General features: G+C 37.5%; 1 protein-coding gene across 2 annotated transcripts in view; it reads left to right on the top strand.

The window, feature by feature from the left end:
- LOC128876568 (mannosyl-oligosaccharide 1,2-alpha-mannosidase IA) overlaps positions 1–5,995 on the top strand; it is a 540,141-nt gene that overhangs the window by 479,131 nt on the left and 55,015 nt on the right. The window lies entirely within an intron of this gene.

Here is a 5,995-nt window from a genome sequence, read left to right as displayed (position 1 = left end):
TTGTACAGATTGACAGAAGATGTTAAACAATACTTGCATCATACATTAATATCTAGCGTATTAATTTCGAAACATTAAAACTAATACCCTTGCACGCGAGAATCGAAAGGATACGAAGCACTCGAAGTTAACGCTTTCTAAATCAGTAAAACGTACGTTGGAGACCACAACGAAGTTGTTCGCTCGAAAAACTCGCTGCAGACTGCGCTCTGCCCTCCGTTTTTCTCGCAAATTCCCCCCATAAAATGCAAAACTACCCCTCCTAGAGTCAACCATACCGCAGCGATATAAACATATATAACGTTTTCCCTAACGTGTAATTTACTCCCGTACGAAAGGGAAAACCCGCAATATGTACCCAACTGGTATTCTTCGCACGAAGCTGGCAATTTTTGAGGTAAATTTTATAAATATCCGCGCAAGTTTGAGACACACTGTACGGATAATTTCTCGCCCGAGGATTGTAACTCATTGAATGAATAATCGTAACGAGTCGACGTCAGGTGTTCGTACATGTGCTTCGCGTACATGTGCTTCGTCAATTGCATCGACATGAACGTGTTCAAAAGGGGTTCTTACACTCTGAGCCACAAACTTCTGGTCTTAACAGGCCTCTGGCCCTTCGAAAAGTCCTTGCTCGTTATCGTCCAAAGAATTGGGTTCCTCTGTTTAGTGATGTCTATCGTGGTCAGCGAGGTAACAGTTCATGGGTACATTATTAGTCGGAATAATTAGTACGAATTTCTGTACGAATTTTTTCGGAATGTACGTAGAGATGGGCAAAATTTTGTACGAAAGCAATCTATATCGATTTATTTACAAAGTCTATTCTTCGTTTGCACACAGTGAAATACTTCTTAAGAAAAATATCAATTATTATCAAGTATATAGAGTTTACTGTAAAATATTGTATAATATTAATAATATTATAATTATTAGATTAATATCAGATAATAATATTTTTATACTCTATAATTCATGGTTTAGTAATAATTCAAACACTGGTGTATTAATAATTGTTCATTTTTCATTCGTTACTTGAAATTCATTTCTCTAACAATTTTATTAATATCATTATCACAAAATTGAAGAAGATTTATATCATTGAATTATTCAACGAGAATCAACTTCCTTCAGTTTATGTCTTTGATCAAGTACCGTGTCACTGGGGATCAGATAGTCTTCTTCGCGACCTTTCTCTGTAACGTCGGGATGGTTCTCGTCAAGTACATTAATATCATAGCCCATCAGGACAAAGTGAGTCGATCAGTGATAACGGCCCTTCGCCACGCGTTATCGCAATTAATTCTGACTCGACGCTTTGTGACTCTAGGTGAAGTATGTCCTGGAAACTATAGATTACGACTGGAACGCGATTATCGATGAGAAGGAGATTGAGATACTGAAGAGATACGCTAAGACACAGAGAGGGAACACTTTGACTCGCATATGTAAGGCACACCTTTCCAGATGTTCTGTTTATTGAGTACTCTGATTCTGGATTTTCAGATTTTTTGTTGTTTCGGCTTGCTCGTTTCATTTGAATTTTATGCAAGATATGAATTTTATCTATTTTATTGAATTATCTATTTTATTGAATTAATAATTCAGAAAAGAAAAAACAAAAGCGTCGTGCAATAGAGCTAACAGACGGTAGTGAAGATCTGAAGATACCAACACAAACCTGAAGTATAACAGATAAAAGAAATTAATGAAAAGAATACATTTACACATAATTTCAAAACAATTCCAGTCATTGTGCATATGATAGTCGTTCTTTCCTCGTCGGCAGTGCTGTGGCCACGTTTCTTGGACATAGTGCTTCCTCTGAATACATCTGGACCACTTTACTTAATAGTAGGGGTGAAATACTCTGAAGACCACGAAAAACACTTCTTTCTCATAAGTGGACACGCGTTCATCGCCTACCTTTCCGGACTCGTAATGATAACACCGATTGATTCTCTGTACGGCATTATAGTGCATCACCATTGCGCTTTATTTCGTATAGTAAGGTACTTTCCGCTGTTATTCTGCACCACACAGTTGTTGGCATTTGCAAACGATACGTTTCGTCGCTTATAGTTATCGGATAAAAGTCGCGATCGACGATACGCCTGAGACGGAACATCCGAGATTCGGGAAAAGCTACCTGATTTACGCTAGGATCTGTAGGGCACTGGAAAATTACAATACACTTGTCAGGTTGGTACCCAGGAGGGATGAAAAAAAATTCTTATGTAGATAAAAGTTTAGAACAACGAACAAATGATAAACGATTGTTTAGAAGACGTTTATGTCGGCTCACACCAACAATAATTTCTATATATGTAATATTCTTTTATCAAGCTTAATTATTTTAATTTCTTCGGAGCCAACACTTAAACGAAGTATGATACATCATTCTTTAATGAACAATCATTTTCAAGGAAATTCGTCTTTATATGAATTTAAATATAAGATCAGAAAGTTGTCTAGGGTGTCAATCGTACAAAATTTTAACAATATTTCCACTATTCAAGCATGTTCGAGTATACCACGTCGTTCACATCGGTTTCGTGTTTCATTATCATTGGGCTGATAGTGATTTCCTCGACTGTTCACATGTTCCAAGTGAGCGATTCCTCTTTCGCATGTTAGAATAATTTCCGTCGCGGTTTTCTAAGGCTTATGTTATTTATTCTGGAGTAAAAATTTAAACATTATAACCGTACTTGTATCTTTCAAGGTCCGATTTCTTTTTCGATGACAGATTGTTGTCCTCAGTCATTCTACAGGTGAATTAGTCCACGTATTCTTCTATCTGTACATCACTTTCATCATGTTTCTCTACTCCTTCAACGAAAACTACAACGGCCAGATATACATGGATCATTCCTTGAACGTCTTCCACGAAACGTGAGTAAAGTGCTTAAACTCTGAGAGATCATCTGGATATTTAATGACGGCTAACCCACGTCTGAAACGTCTTCGTGATTTAGATATAACACACGATGGTACACTCTACCACACAGGATTCAAAAATTACTGCTTTTGGTACTGCAAAGAACATCAAAGTGCTGCGCGCCGATTCTAGCTGGCGTTTACGTTCCATCGACCCAGGGATTCGCCTCGGTAAAATCAATGTTTGCGGGAAATTTAATTTCCAAAATTCGTGTGTTTTTATCGCGCTTATTGATCTATGCATCATGCGCACACAGCACCGAACGAACCCTTGAAATACCATTCGATATGGCGGAAACTAAGCTTTTTTACATGCGCGTGGATCTATAGTTGAATGTTGGACTTTGGTGATAATTTCATATATATCTTGAAAAGCTTGAAGTTTTCGACGTAAAAATCACTTCTCCTTTCTTTTATTATACCTTCGCTTCAGATAATACCTTCTAAATTCCTAAATTAAGAAATTAGTTTAAGGTATACGTAACTATTTAGGAACACCAAAAATCAATCAGATGTAGGAGGTTAAATTCGCAGTTAGTCTCTAAAATATAGATCAAATTAATTCTAGAATAAAAAGAGTAGCTTCGTTATGTGATCGAAGGAAACTGTCTTACGAGGAATTATAATTTCAGATGATCAACACATCAATTTCCTACTTCACTGTAATCTATACCGTTCGATACGGTTCCTAACTTAGAGAGAAACCGACGAATAAACCGTGATGGATGATGGACTGGTAAGCGAAACATAAAACCAATCAGGTCAGACCAATCAGTTGAATAGCACTTTACACAAGCTACGGTTTGCTAGTGAAAAAGAATTACTTCCCATGCAGTAAATTGGTATTACATATTCCAACTTGCACAGGAAATTGTATGCAAGCTATAGTGTGCATTTCATGTCAAAGTGATAGCTAGTAGGAGCGAAAGCCAATAAAATATGATAAAAATGAACGCCTCGCTTTGTTTTATTGTGACTTCCACGTACCTTCTCTTCCAGAAGCCCATTTTTAGAACCTTCGTGACCCATTGGAGATATCGATATATATTCGTAACTATTATATGATAATATACTTTGTTTATCTTCATCCAACCCCAATGTAACGAGAATATTTTTTTCTAATTGTTTGGGGGTAATGATTATTAACGTCAAAATAAACTGTGGTGAATAATGGAACGGAGAAAAGTGTTTAAAGATGAGTATCTGTACAGTTTCGTCCTCACGGTATTTCAATAATAAGGCTAGAGCGTTGAATAGCTTTTTACACACACCACAGACCTGTTGTGATTATAATATTGCACACACAACAGGCTTGTAGTGACAGTAAAAAGTATTGTGAATACGTACATACCCTTCTTTTCTCCTTAAAATAACACTTCTTCTTTTCTTCTTTAAGCAACATTGAAATCTTCAACGATTATAACTGTCGACGTGAGAAATATTCTTCAAAAAATGAACGCAATCGAGGGGCGTCTATTCCTCACAATACAAAGCAGTGCCAGAAATAAAAACTCCAAGCCCCTACCTAGAAAAATAAGAGAGCGAACGAAATCATTTTAATACCTCTTGGTTCTTCTGAATTTAATATTTCATTTCCCCGATTTCCGGCGACGGTGGTAATCAAATCGATCGGTTTCGCATCGGAGTCTATAATTTAGAAGTATTGCAGTCGGATTCGCATGGACAATCAACGCGACGAATTTTTCAAGCAAAAATAGGACCGTGTGAATAAAATATGATGGCTATGTGTAATCACGAGACGCCTCTGGTTCCGCGCTATCCTTCGTATTTCGAAGTCAGTACCGCACTTTCTAATCCGTCTTGTGCATCACTGATACCAAATGTTTCGAATGAACCTTTCAGAATTCTTTACATCTTCTTTTCATTAAAACTTCGTGACATGAAACACACACATTGACAGACATGAAAGATCCACTGGAACATCATCCGCTGGATCATTCTTGTTGGCATTATGATCGTCCACCTGGTAATCATGTTATTCCATAACCACAACGGGCAAAAAGTATTTGACGACAGCGTGGGAGATACTTTAAACCTAGTGTTAACATTCCAGAATCCTTTATGACTACTTTCCATTAAAACATTTCGTTCTGACGGGTATTTTTAGGTTATTAGAACAACGCATGAGCTGAAATACCAGCTCACCATACACACCAACAGTTTAATTCATGGAAAATTCTAACTTCGATAAAATGACTACACTTGGTCAAATGTATTTCTTTTGAAAGTTGGAGCCCATCAATGGAGATGAAGATAAACAACGCATCATTTAGGGCAAGCTCGTATTTAAATTGTTACGTACCTGCCTTTCCAAGAAGGAATACTCAAATCCGCAGGGAGCTTTCTTGATACATGTCAGAATATTTCAATCCAAATTACACCCATTTGCAATGCAACAGATGAATCTTCGAACACATTTTCCCTCGATTGTCTGCATGCCCTTTTGTCTATACTTATTCCTCAAACGAAGCCAAGGTGTGTCCACGTCGATTCTGAAAGCAAACGTTGGCGATAAAAATTATACACACTCTTCTCGAAGAATAGGGGGAGAATAAAAACATTTATTGTCTCTCGATTTTCTTGAATTTCCTATTCCATGTACTAATCTTTTCACGGCAACAGTAATCAAATCGATCGGCTCCGAGCGGAACTCTATAATTTGAGGCAATGATATCCTAAGTGGTAGGCACAAGCGAGGCTTCGGAAATTTGAGGCGACAAGCGACAACGTGAATAAAATATGACCCCGAAGTATCGTCAGACAATGCCTCAGGTTTTGCGCTCAGACCTTCCACGGCCACGGACGATGAAATGGATCAATTCCAAAGACACTACCGCACCTACTACTTCATGCTGTGCATCACAGGGCTATGGCCCTTCGACAATTCGGTTCTTGTTAAAGTTCAAAGGATAATTATCGCTTTCATTATACTAAGCTGTGTCACAGTCCAGGTGATAGTGTATCTATATTTTTCTACGTCGTTATGTATTTTTATGAAACACTTATCCATAAGGAATTGATTGTGTCTTCA

This window comes from Hylaeus volcanicus, chromosome 5, assembly GCF_026283585.1.
Source record: "Hylaeus volcanicus isolate JK05 chromosome 5, UHH_iyHylVolc1.0_haploid, whole genome shotgun sequence".
NCBI classification, from domain to species: domain Eukaryota; kingdom Metazoa; phylum Arthropoda; class Insecta; order Hymenoptera; family Colletidae; genus Hylaeus; species Hylaeus volcanicus.
This window is presented reverse-complemented; position numbering and strand designations above follow the sequence as displayed.